We start from the raw sequence: 13,766 nt of genomic DNA on the forward strand, positions 1-13,766 counted from the left end.
TAAATTTCATAACCGCAAGGAGAACTTGTAATTTGTTTCGAATGGGGGGGGGGGTTGGGGCGTTGTTGGAGTGGAGTGGGCGCATAAAAAACAAGTTCCTAAACTAAACTGAGAAAGCCCTACAGCACTATACAACTGTAGTTGGTTGGTGCTGCTTCCGATAAAAACGGAAGTGACGAATTGGAGCAGCAACCAATAGAGAGGCCGGAAATCAGACTCACCCAATTGCAAAAAGCACACAAGCAGCAGGCGGGATTACTATTGCCATACTGATTACTGGATGTATCGGAGAGACAGCGCATGTGCGCTGCCTAGGCGAGACCTAAAAAGTAGCATTTTATATTTGCATATTTACGCACCATGCACATCCCACCGTACTCGACTCACCTTAACAGGTGAGGAATGTAATCCCCTTTTTTTTCTTTTTCCTATTTTATCATAGTTCTGCTTACCACCCCTTATGTCTCTCATGCAGAAAAGTTATGTTTATTCTTGTTGTTTTCACCACAGGTACACACATATGATTATGTCTTACTTTAATGTACTTTGAAGTGTGCTTAAAACAGTTGTCAAACAACAAACTATGTCATAACTGCATCTGCAGGTCATAATCTTAAATGTAATTAACCCAGTCATATTGTTGGATACCTGTGATTCATTTGTCATACCATTTTTTGATACTTGTGGTTTGTTCTGCAGAAATTCAATTAAATGTCCTTAAAATAAAAAGGTAAACTTCCGAGTAGCATGACGGAATGTTCATCGTTTTTTTGTTTTTACACAGGCCACCCTCAACCACAACTTCAAAATCAATGTCCTTGATGGGCTGGGAGTTTTCCCCTATCGCACATTACCTGCCAAGGACCTCCATGCAGTGCAGTCAGTTCTTTCAAACCAAAATATATTTCAGATAAAAAGAGTCATTTTCAAAAGTAGAATTCGAAAAATTACCTTATACAATATAACTGCAGGTTTGCATATGACTACTAAACAAGCTTTAAAATATGTGTTCGGCTACTGTTTCCTAAGATATTCCAAATGTTGTCAAAATGTTCTTTTAGTGTAAGTGCCATAGGCAAGTTACAGCTGAATGTTCAAAGCTTGCTAAATACATACCCAAAACATGATCCATTGGCTTAATATAAAATTAACAAAAGGTCATCCAAATACATGTTATTCATTTAATTTATTAACCCTATTCATAGAGTGTCGACCTAGCCACATGGGTGACGACGTTCTTCACAAGTAACAAGAATTACAATAAAGACATGAAGGAGATGGGATAGCAATACTGATAATAGCAACAGAGAGGAGCAACCTGCTTTTTTATGGTCCCATGAGGGATTTTAGTGTTTCAGATAGGGTCCGACGAGGGAGGGCTTCAGGTTTCTCCTGTATGATCGTAGGTTGTCATCACGTTTGGCCTCCAACTAGCCTTTTTCATATCCCTTTTCATATATCCAACTCACAGTTCCAACAAACCTAACCCTTATTAGTCAGGCGTGTCCTATCAGATTTGGAAGTTTTCGGCTCTGTCTTCTCACATCAAATAATTAAAGTGCACTTCCTCAGCATTCCTGTTCTCAAAGTTGTTTCTAAGAAGCAAAAGATATGTCAGGTATGCTTCCATATTTTATTCACTTGACGCAAACTCTTCCAACTCACAAGTATTCTCCATGTCCAATCATTTTGGAAGGAAGCTCCAGTAGGCCCTCTAGTCCAAATGAAGATACTCGTGCACAGTCCCTATGAATCGAAATGTGTTGATTGAATGAAGGAGAACCATATACTTCTTTTTCCATGTAATAGATTTCGTTCTTAATGATATTTATACATAATGAATACTGACAGCTTCTTTCATGGTCCGACCTTAAGATACAGCTATATGTTTACACATATTTTGACCTTTTATGTAACTATTCATTATTGGAGCCTAACATAATTAATCATCAAACGTATAGTATCAGATGGCCCCCTTTGTTTCCAATTTCAAAGTGTTTCCCATTCAGTATTTCACTAGTGTTGACGACAACTTGATGAAGGAGTGTGGATTCACTATTAAGCTGGCACACATGTAATGTTCAAAGCAATCTCCTAGAACCTCTATTTGTATACTAATTTGTGAAAATTGATTTTTAATCATTGTTGTTTGCGCCAAGGTGAACCCTGGTCCCGGGCCGTTCTCTGCTTCCGGGTCTGCCGCCTCTAACCAGTGAGCCACACCACTCCACTATAAGGCTGGCAAGGATTTAGTTACATTAAGGAACAAATATGCTGATCAGATAGCGGGGTACTGCGACTTGCTGGAAGGAATCCCATTGCAAAATTGCCAGGCCCATTTATGTGATTACAGGCAGGCTTTGTTGAGATGCCACATTACAAGCTCTCCATGCCACTGGAATCAAGCTATCCAGGCTGATGAGGGCTGAAAGCCCGAAACCGGTCCTTGGATGCTTGTTTCCAGTCCAGGGAGGACCTGGCTTGGCATTTCGGGCTGGACTGTTCCCATGGGGCACAGGGTCAAGACTGGTTTGCATAGGGCTGGGTTCAAACTGGAAAGGCATGGTGAGCAAAAAAACGATGGATTTAGGCCCAGATCTCTGTATTGGGGTGAATGTATGATATTGTTCTGCATTCTGTCCATCACCTGTTATTTTTACATTACAATGACATAAAGTATATCTTGTTGGTAGTTTGCCTGTTCTCAAAATAGGTCAACGTATTTCCCACTAGGAGAGCAGATATCCTAACAGTTGCCAAATTATTGTTGAGGGAGTTGAAACTGAGGTTCAGCCTCACAACTCCTATTGAGACTGATCATGGCATACACTTCGGAAATGAAGTGTTACAGATTATCTATGTAGCTTTTAGAATCAAGCACAAATTCCACAGTAGCTATCGACCTCAATCAATGTAGTGGAGCGAATTAATGACATTCTGAAAAATAAACTGGCAAACGTTTGTGCTTCAACAGGATTAAAGTAGCCAGGACAACTTCCCCTTGTGCTAATGAATATGAGAAGTACTCCGAACAGAAAGACAAGCCTATCACCCCATTAAGGGATCATGGGCAAAGCAGTGAGACTTGCACACATACTTTCAGCTGCATTAGTTTCTATAACTCATGACATAGTTCTAAATTATTGCAAAGGTCTGGCTGATGTAGTGAAATCTGTATCTTACCAGATGAATGCAGCCACAGAAGCCACAGAAGGCTACAAGGATACACACTGCCATAGTTTGAATGTGGGTGATGGGGCGTTTATTCTCAAACATGTACGCAGAGGATGCCTTGATGAGCACTGGAGCAGCCCTTTCCAAGTGATCCTGACCACCAACAATGCAGTCAAATGTGCTGGAGTGCCTCAATGGATCCCTGCTGCTCACACAAAGAGGGTGAGAGTAGCTGAAACAGTGGATAAGGCAAGAACAGATGATCACAGGGAAAAAAGATCAGATCTAGAGACTGATTCTGTACAGGAGCACCCTGCGGTGTAAAAGAGACTTTGAAATACTGAATTTTGATAAAATCCACAATATCGAGAGAGCAGAATTTTGCTCAGTCTGGATTAACTGAAAACTAAAGAATGAAGAGTAAAAAAGAGGAGCATACAGAGGCTCGTATCTTTTGATGAAGATGATTTTGATTTTTTTCCATTTACAAGCACTGAGAAATATATACTAATTTTTATTATCAACTGAAATAAGAACTTAATTTACGCCACAACATTTTTGTTTTTGGTCTCTAACATGAAGATAGGAAACACCAGATACCTTAAAATTGTAGGGATGATGCTATTAACATTGACATTTTTAGTATTAGTTGGCCTGTTCGTGTGCTTACTGACTCCTGTGAGAAATGTTTCACATCATATAACTATGACTGCAAAGAGGTCAATGATAAAGAAACTAAGCAAAACATATGTCTATGTGAAAAGCATTTAGCTAGTGGTTTTAAAGATAAAAGTATATGATCAAATATTATATTGAAGTGATTAAATTTAGCAGTTACTGCATATTTACCTTCCTTCCTACATCAGAAGGGGAAGGAGCTACCTATGTCCAAGTAGAGCTTTCTTGCTCACTTTCTAGTAGTGTCGTCGTTGCTATATTTAATTATGAGGAGTTTATTTCCCCATATCTGACTGATTTTAATATGACTTTGGAGAATGTATTCATTAGTGAGAGTGATAAGGAGATTAAGTATGATAAGTATTTGAGAGGCATTGCACAAACCAGAACCAATATTAGCATGAATATGTGTTTATTAAGTAGTGATGAGCTTGACTGTGAGAAAGTGGGGTGTGGATTGACTGGGTTGCGAATACTGGTCAGCAACAGTCACTATCCCTCACAGTGTGATCCACAAAACCTTGCTAAATTAACCTGTACTTAACCCAGGGTAGCTTAGCACAATAAGCAGTCAGACTTAACTTAGAGGCAATGTGTAAAGTATTTATGCAGCAGGTTAACAGTAATAATGTGAAAACACAACACAAGTAAATCCGAATGTATTTAGACAAATATAGTAAATTCAAATTTTAAGTGAAATTTAGCGCCTAAAAGATCAAAGAGCCAGTTCAAAGTCGAAAGCTAAGGCTGATTGTGATGGAGCACGGTTCAGATATAAGAAGTGTGTTGGGCAAGGCTGCAGGAGGGGGCAACGTCGTCAGATGTCTTGGGGTCAAAGCTGAGGTGAAGATTTCAACATTCGGACTTACTTGCAGAAATGTAAGTCATAAAACTCCAGCAGGACGAAGCAGAGGGCTGTAGCCAAAGACACTTCCACAAGGTTGGATACCACTTTGGCAAATGACCACTGAAACCGATTTGCTGCTGCGGAAAAGAACGTAGCAGGAGAAACCACAAAGTCAATCCGACCTTGGGTGGATAGGCAGGCAGGTTGGTCTTGTCTCCTCCTAGTTCTCAGAGCACTTTTTGGCCATTGGCCATATGGGTACCTCTAGCACGACAACCAAGGGTCCAGTACTGGTGGGACATCTCTTTGGGGTTCAGGATTCACTCAGGCTGAGTCCAGGAGTGAGTTCAAATGGTGGGGGCCTTTTAAGTCCCTGTGGCTCTGAACAGGCCAGCAATTTAGCCCTTGGAGTCACTTCTGGGAGTCCTGGGTGCAGGTGAAGATGCAGGGCTCAACAGCAAGGCTGGACTCTGGTGGTTCAAGGCAGGCTCCAGGCAGCAATGCAGTCCTTCCAGGTATAGCAGCAGTCTGTCAGAGTACACAGCAGGTCACAGCAGCAGCCAGTCCTCTGAGAGTCCTTCCACAGGCCCAGTAGTGGACTGAAGAGTGGGTCTGAAGGTCCTATTTATATACCCTGGTGCTCTTCTTCTGTAAGGTAGGAGAAGCTTCTGCAAAGCTTCTTTGAAGTGCATGGAATTCCCTGACTCCCCTGCCCTGGCTCCAAGCTGGATGCAGTGTTGTTACAACTCAATTCAGAGTTGCTAAGCCCTTTGTGTAAAGACAGAGCACTGGGAATCAAAGTGTAAGTGGAGTTGTGCTCAGCTCCGCCTCCCCATCTTGCCAGCGTGGTGGCCCATCCAGGCCCACTTACTCATTCTATTGTATGACAGTCTGGGAGAAATTCACAATGTCTGGCAGTTACACTTAGTCATGTGACCCAGGCCAAGCTACAGGCACAAAATGGCGAAGGGCAGGATAAAGCATATTATCTACAAGTATCCAAAATTGTAATGACAAACCCAACTTTACCATTAAAAAGTGTTCATTATCACAGATTCATAGGTAACACACAAACTTATATTCCTGCTTCCAATGAGGAATTACAGCTTATTAAATGTAATAAGTAATCCCCAATGTTAATCTATGGGAGGGGTAGGCCTCACAGTAGTGATAAACAAACTTGGTAGTTTTTCACTACCAGGACATGTAAAACTTAAAAGTACATGCCCAACTTTTTAATTACGCAGCACCTTGCCCTATGAGATACCTAGGGCATAACTTAGGGGGAGCTTATATGCAATAAAAGTGCAGTTTAAGGCTTGGCAAGGGGCTTTAAGTCGAAATGGCAGTGGAACACTGCATTCAGGCTGCGATGGCAGGCCTGGGACATGTTTTAGATGGCTGTTTGAGCAGATGATACAATAAGTGCTGCAGGTCCACTAGTAGCAAGTGTCAGCATCTCCCTCTCACTCTAGCACAGGAATACCCATAAGCCTGGTGAAGGCCATCAGAATATGCAGGGCACACCTCAGCTCCCTTTGTATGTGACTGTCGAGAGGGAATGCACAAAGCCAGTTGTCATCCAACCCAGATGTATATTCTAGGGACAGGCAGGGGCACAGAATGGGTCAAGTAAGAAAATGCCAACTTTCTAAAAGTGCTGTCAACAGTTAAACTGACTATGACCAAAATCCTTAGTAAGATGATCAAATCATTTAGTTGCAGCGGGCGGAGCTGGATTTAGAGCAGTCCCGATGTCCAGTTAGATCCTGTCTGAAAGCGATCATCGCGCCTCTAGATTTTCTCATCTTGGAGTTAAAAGCATTTTTTACCGCTCGAGACAGGTCGTTAATGCGGTGCAGAAGTTGTAGTCACAACGCGCTACTGAATTAATCCCTGCCTTTCACGAATATATACCTCAGCGCTTTACATAATTATCCTCCCGAAGTAGGCCCCTTATTGGGCAGAACCGGCTGCTAAAACATAATATTTGCTACGTCTCGCTACCTACAGCGGGAAAGCTCTATAGGGCAGCGCCAGTAGTGTTTCTGAAGGCACAGTCTCCTGGCCTTCTCAACTTCAACCCCTGCCGTATTCAAATGCACCTTTAACAATGCTGACAATTACCAGAATACGTCCAAAACATAAATTAGTTGGGCCCCCAACAAATCCCATGAGCCTGTTTTTATTTTTTTGTTCTTGAATTTCAAAAACCTTTATTGTAGGCAAGTACTGTTGAACACGGCATGATGCCTACAACCCTGTTCAGGCAGACAGTGTAGAAAACGACAGGTATATCAGTATTACCAATGCATAAGTACACAGCAAGCCGCCTACAACCACTTCGGGCCGGCCGCGTCAAGTTAAACATTGCACCAGAGACTGATCGAAGGGTGACGAAGCCCACTAGCCGTGAGTGGTGCCGAATAGTCTAGTGTAAACAGGTGCTTACTAATTTAATAACCCACGGCCCCAAATTGAGACAACTAGCGTATGGAATCAAAATGTGTGAGCATTATCCCTCAGGGACAGCAGTCGCCAGGCAAACCATATAAGCTCTAAGTCCCCGCTGCGACCAATGATCTATGTGTATGTGCACGCAGGGAAGAACGCAGCCAGAGCGGCTTTAATAAAAGGAAGAGAACAATAATAAGAAATTAACAGTGAATGTATAAGTTGTGACATGATATGCGACGTTTGGGAGTCGCCCGCAGTTCAAATAGAGAGAGATGGTAGGGGGGGGGTCAGCGAGGGGGGAATCTGCCATAAATCCCAATGTGCCTGATCCACCACCAGGCTAGGGCATAATCATCTTTCAAACACTTGAGAAGAGTGCAGGGCCCTTAGCTTTGGGGGTCTAAAGCAAGTGAATTCGATGCGCATTAGATAAGATAGCAAGGGCTGCCAAACGTGCTGGAATTTCTTTTCAGTATTCGCTATGTTATGAGAGAGCCTCTCCATAGCCAGCGTATGCCATACTAGGACTGCATGCTATGAGTTGTCGTGCTGCCAATAGTAAATGGCTTATGAGGGCCCATTCCGCCCCAGTCACTGCCTCCATGAGCCTGTTTTGATCTAAGTTACAGAACCCAGTTACAGCCCTGAAGAGAAGCCCTGTAATTGATAAGGGCTTTGAAACGCATTGGCACCACTTTTACCAACAGGGCAGCAGCTAGAGTGATAAATTATACAGCAATTTAAGAAAATTGTATTAATTCTTTATTTCTGTAATTTTTTATTGAGTAAAAAAAAATATATTGGTCGGTACCCTGAGGTCTTTCCATAGGGTTACCTTACAATGTCTTGTTGTTGACTGGCAGCAGTTTTAAACCATTTATTGGTTGTTTTCAACTTATCAAATTGTTTGCTTGTGAAATCACCTTTGAATTGCCTTTCATTTTTTTTGTTTTCACCTGTTTGTGTGTGATTGTGAATTTATGTAAATTGTGAAGTTTTGTCTTTCTTATTCTTGTGTAAAATGTTAATGAATGAAATTTTTGAAGAAAAACATAATGATTAAATGATTTGAACATCTTACTAAGGATTGTGGTCATAGTCTATTTAACTGTTGACAGCACATTAAAACGAGCAGCTAGGATTCTTTTTCTCTATATAGTTACTGGCCCAACCTAGCTGTGTGACACAGGGCCCACCCCCTTTGTTCGTAAATAACTTTCTAAAAGTGGCATTTTCAGACCTGTAATTTAAATTCCAATTTCACTAAAATATGTGTTTTTAAATTGTGAGTCCAGAGATGACAAACTTACCTTTTCTATCTTTCCCCAATTGGAAATTACACTTGTAAAGTGTTACATGGCAGCTCCAATGCAAACCTAAGAGAGAGCTAGGCATTGCTGTTATGAAAAATAAATTTGGCAGTTTTTACTAACCCTTGGCAGAGTTCGCCGAGTTGCACTACGCAAAGCTAAGCAAAGTGCAAAAAATCTCTGTCGCGCTACTCAGAGCTCTGAGACCGGCGGAGTACAGTATAAAAATGCCGTTCTCAGTGACTGCACAGTGCCAGATGTTCGCACTGTGTAATCATTGCGAACAGCACCATGCACAGCGCAAGCTTACCTTTTCTGCTGCTCTAGTAGATTTTTACTTGAGCAGCACCTTTCTCAACGCGAACGGGCAGTTTCTCAACGCGAGCAGTCGCGAGCATATGCGACCACTCGCAATGAGAAACCTGACCCCCTGCGTTGAGAAATCTTGCTGGGAGGTTTATTTTCAACACTCGCGTTCGCCAACTTGATATTGGCCATCGAAAACAAGGAAACCTCTCGCCGGGTTGGATTTTCCTCGCTCACCCTCGCCAACTTGATGTTGGTGAACGCGAGTGAGGGAAAATCTCCGCTCTGCAAAGCAGAATTTTTCGGAACCGCGCGAGCTCCGCGTAACAAGGAGTGCGGGAAACTCCGCAAACTCCGCGAGCAGAGCGGAGTTCAACGCACAGGGTTAGTTTTCACCTACCAGGACATGCAAAACTCCAAAGTACATACCCTGCCTTTTAAATACATTACACCCTGCCCATGGAGTTATCTAGGTGAACTTGCCAGCTCTACATGACAGTTTAAGACTGCACACACAGGCTCTGCAGTGGCAGGCCAGAGCTAGGTTAGAAGGGATACTCATGTGGGTGGCACAAGCAGTGCTGCAGGCACACTAGTAGCATTTGATTTGCAGGCCCTGGGCACATGTAGTGCACTGCACTAGGTACTTATCAGTAAATCAAATATGCCAATCATGGAGAAGTCAAATGCCATTACTCTGGTGGATCTGAAGTAAACAATTATTAATATGGCACATGACGGTCATTTGGGACAGTGTGTAGCAAAGGGATATGTAAGGGAAACATTTCGGTCACCCACTATGAATAGAGGGGTACAGGATGTAGTAAAGAGGTGTGTTACGTATGGTGAGAATGATAAGAGTTTTTAGGGAGTGGGTGGTCCTTTTTTGGGTCCAGTATCTGTTCCTAATAAAGTATGGTAGCTGTTGATATTCTAGGGCCATTAGATTATCTAGGTGGAAATAATAGGTATGGGGGGTTGGATGATTATTTGTCTAAGTGAGTTGAAGTTGAACTTGCGTCAAAAGTTGCATCAGGCGACATGAAAAGAGTGTTGCAGAGGATATTTGTTTTCAGAAGGGGTACTGCCGTTGTTCACAACGGATAATGGGGTGCAGCTTTGTTCAAGGGGACTGACTGAATATTTTGACTGGGCACTCCAATGCAAATGGTCTTGGGGTGGACATTAATAAAATGAGTGTGACTATTGTGCAATCCACTGTCAAAAGACGGTTGCTATTATGTAAGAAATTGGGGAAGTAATTACGGGGTTACTGCACTATACCCCATAGAGTGACAGTGTGCCTCTTTTACTATGATGATAGGGAGATCTGCAGAAATAATGTTGTGTCTGTCATGGATGAGACATACAAAAACGTGTATGGATTTGGATGAAATGAAGTGCAAGGTTATTAGGAGGATAAAGGGTACAAAAGGTGGCATGATGAATTCAGGAGGCGTGAGGAGGAGTGGGGTTATGTTGTTGGTTCAAGTAAAAAAACTGGTTTTGTGTACAAAGGAAACTCACAGTGGTTTGATGCCCTGAAAGTGTTTGAGGTGGGTTTGAAGTATGTAACTGTAGAAAGTGATCGAAGATGGAGCAAGGACTGTGTGCTAAATGTGGTTAAAACTAGTTACATTACAGTTTTAGTTCATTACTTTGTGTATGGGTATAAATTATGTGCATGCTGGGATTATTGGCAGGTGACGTGTTGGCTCTATTTGTATTGTGTGGGTATGTCAGTGTGGACATTTCTTTTAGTGAGGGTCATAGTGTCATCAGTGTTCTGTACAATTTTCCGCTCAAGGGTTTATGTGATTTTCAACATTCCCATGATATATGTTATGTCACTTGAGAATTAGAATGTGGTATGGGGTTTGTTCTCCATTTTGTGGTATGGCTTTTGTACTCCATTTTGTGGTATGGGCTTTGTACTCCATTTTGTGGTATGGGGTTTGTCCATAGAACGTTTCAAGGACGGTTGGTGTTTCTTGTATCTAGTGCAGGGAACTTCCTACTACAATAAAACTGCAATTGATTTCAATAATGTGCTTTGTAACAGCTGGTCAGCCCAAGAGGTCACTAATTCTGGAAATAGACTTTTATTGCCAAGAACTCTGTTGTAAGTTTAGGATTCGAGGATGTGAATGCATCTGCTCTGTCCTCAGTACTAAGGGACAAAACTGTGGCTATGGTGGTGTATTTGAGTGTACGTTTCGGTTCAGAACCAAAGAGTTTCCTGTCTTGTGTTTATCTGGATGGGAATCGGTTGCTTTAACGAGCATTCCCATGATAGGTTGTCTGCCCCACGAGTTAATTAACTACAATGCACATCCTTCCCTGGAAGTACTAGTGAGAGCTGTATTATGAGTGCATCATTGTTTCCATGGCATTATACCTCTCTGACCTTTACATTACAAGTCTAGACGAACGTTCACAATTACAGCCTAATTTGATGTTGTTTGTGTGGAATGGGAGATACTTACAAGGGCGGTCTCCAATGCTTTTTAAGTCTGTGTAGAGACAGGTTTAGTTGTTTTGCGGAGCTTAGTATCAAGCCAGCCCCATTCTCCACCCGATCATTGTTTGGAAAAACTATTCACATGCTCACATTCCAGTCACTGGTCAATTGTTGTGGTGTTTTTTCTCATCAACATTGTACAGTCATTACTTGTTATAGCATTTGTCTGTGTGGCAGATCCACTTTACCTGTATGTGCCCCACCGATGGCATTCATCTATTGGGGGCCTGCCCAATTTACATCCTCTCTGCCATGCGACCGCCTCCACGATGGTTGTGTGGTGTACGTTCAGACTTGACGAGCCATAATGTTGGTGTTGAGGCAGAGGCGTGCAGCGCTTCCTGTGTATTTCGGTCATTCTTCTGCATTTGGGATTTGCAGCCTGGAAGGAGAGGAAGCAGAGAATGGAGTCCCTCTGAGACAGTACCCTCAGCACCAAATGGGGCATGGAGCCACCAATTCTGGGCAGCAGATGCCAGATAAAAGCATCCTGGGCAATATTATGATGGCCTTTGCTAGCACAGCACTGAGAAAATTTTTATGCGCCAACTGGACATAGAGTGGGTCAATTTTTGGTATATATTTAGATATTTTTTTTTCAGCAAAAGAAAGTGCAAGTCGTGGCAAACAATATTTACATATAAATGTACACCCGGCCAGAGAGAGAAGAAATAGAAAAAAAACAGATAAAGAACATAAGGAGCAGCATGGAGCATTGAAAGCCAATTATACGACCTGAAGAGAGAGAGAGAGAGAGAGAAAAAAAGGACACACTAGAGCAACAAAGGCAAATAATTGCACTGGGATGGAGAAAGAGTTAGACATACATTTCTTAAAATTTTAAACCTCATCAATAATGAACTGATCAATGCTTTAACCATTCCTCGAACGGAGCCCATATCTTACAGGCCAGCTCCCGCCTCCGTCTACCCCTTAATAAGAACACTGAGGACTCCAAATTATATAAAGCAAGCAATCTAGCTCTCCAATTAACCAACGCGGGAGCTTCTGGACTTAACCATTGCGAGGTAATACACAGCCGAATCATTGACATTTCTATGAACTAGAAAGCAGAAACATGTCTCATACTTTGAACCATCGCAGCACCTTCAGACCCCATTATCACCATCTCCGAAGACATGGTGAGCGGGATATTAAGCGTCAAATTTATAAAACACTTCACATCCTGCAGGAATTCCCTCAGATTCGAGCAAGAATAAAACATGTGTATAGAGTCACCTGCTTGAAACCCAAACCTCGCACACCGGTCACCCTTCCTGCCCCCCATTTTGCAATTTTGGCCGGCGTGTAATAGAGCACAAACATTGCCATATAGCTTTGAGTCCGTAAGCTGCCTGATACTAAAACATATCTTGCTAAGTCCAGTGCCGGCCTTATAATGGAATTTTGTAGATCAAGATCGTCCGAGAGATCAGCTAACAGATACTGATAGATTGTCCCTATTCTAGCCTTCCTTTGAATAAGCTCAAATATAATAACCTTATCTAGCATTGTGGGGATTTCGTGTAGGTATTTATCAAATAAAGCTTCTAATCTGAAGGTATTTGAAAAAGTTGTGAGTGTTTAAATGAAACTTATCCTTCAAGAACGAAAAAGAGGCAATTTGCCCTCCAGAGGTTAAGTCACCTATATCCTTCATACCCAATAGCTGCCATCTGAAGATGGTCTGATCCTGAAAGATAGAGGGCAGAAGTCAGGCAGCTTTAAACGGCGTGTAGATATTAACATTTGAGATTGACAGTTTCTGTCTGATTTTCTGCCAAACTGAGAACATGGCCGCAATACCCTTGAACATTGTGTTCTTAACATAACTCGGCTCAAGGACTTGCTTCAAAAATAAAATAGGTCATATCAGAATCCCTGGGCACACACTCACTGTCCTTTCACACCACTATAGGTTCACAATCAGACTTTATCAGGGAATACAGATACAATATATTAAGTAAACTAAATATTAATTTCCACAACAAAATTGGAACGTTCACAGTCTAATTTTAATCAAAAACATATACATAAAAAAGATTTAGCGCTTTACAACACAGTTAAAAAAATTTTTTTCCAAAGAAAGTTTTCTTTGAAAAAGAATAAAATACAACAATTAATTATAACATTTCATAGCACGTATTATCAAAATCAAGTTAAAAAACGAGGAGAGATACATAAATAACATTTCGTCGAATCAAGAGTTACACATAGAAACAAATATCAGAAAACCTAAAAAGAAAAGAAACCCCTTGTATTATCTGTGGCCTTTTGTTAACTTTGCCACTACTGGTGAATAGATCCAAAGGCTTATAGTTTTTTGTACACAAGTAAACAACAGTAACAAAAATACATGTATATCGGTTGATCACTGGGCCTAGTTGGATTCTCTGTGTTGGAAATGCGTCGACGCGTTTCGGTGTGGAACAAAAGATGTTGTAGCACCTTCCTCAGGACTTCTGTTATTGGG

At 41.7% G+C, this 13,766-nt stretch overlaps 1 protein-coding gene across 1 annotated transcript in view; it reads left to right on the forward strand.

Annotated features, from left to right (window-relative positions):
• Positions 1 to 13,766, forward strand: part of LOC147698856 (uromodulin-like 1) — a 569,037-nt gene that overhangs the window by 55,713 nt on the left and 499,558 nt on the right. The window lies entirely within an intron of this gene.

Source organism: Lissotriton vulgaris, chromosome 8 (assembly GCF_964263255.1).
Source record: "Lissotriton vulgaris chromosome 8, aLisVul1.2, whole genome shotgun sequence".
Classification (NCBI taxonomy): domain Eukaryota; kingdom Metazoa; phylum Chordata; class Amphibia; order Caudata; family Salamandridae; genus Lissotriton; species Lissotriton vulgaris.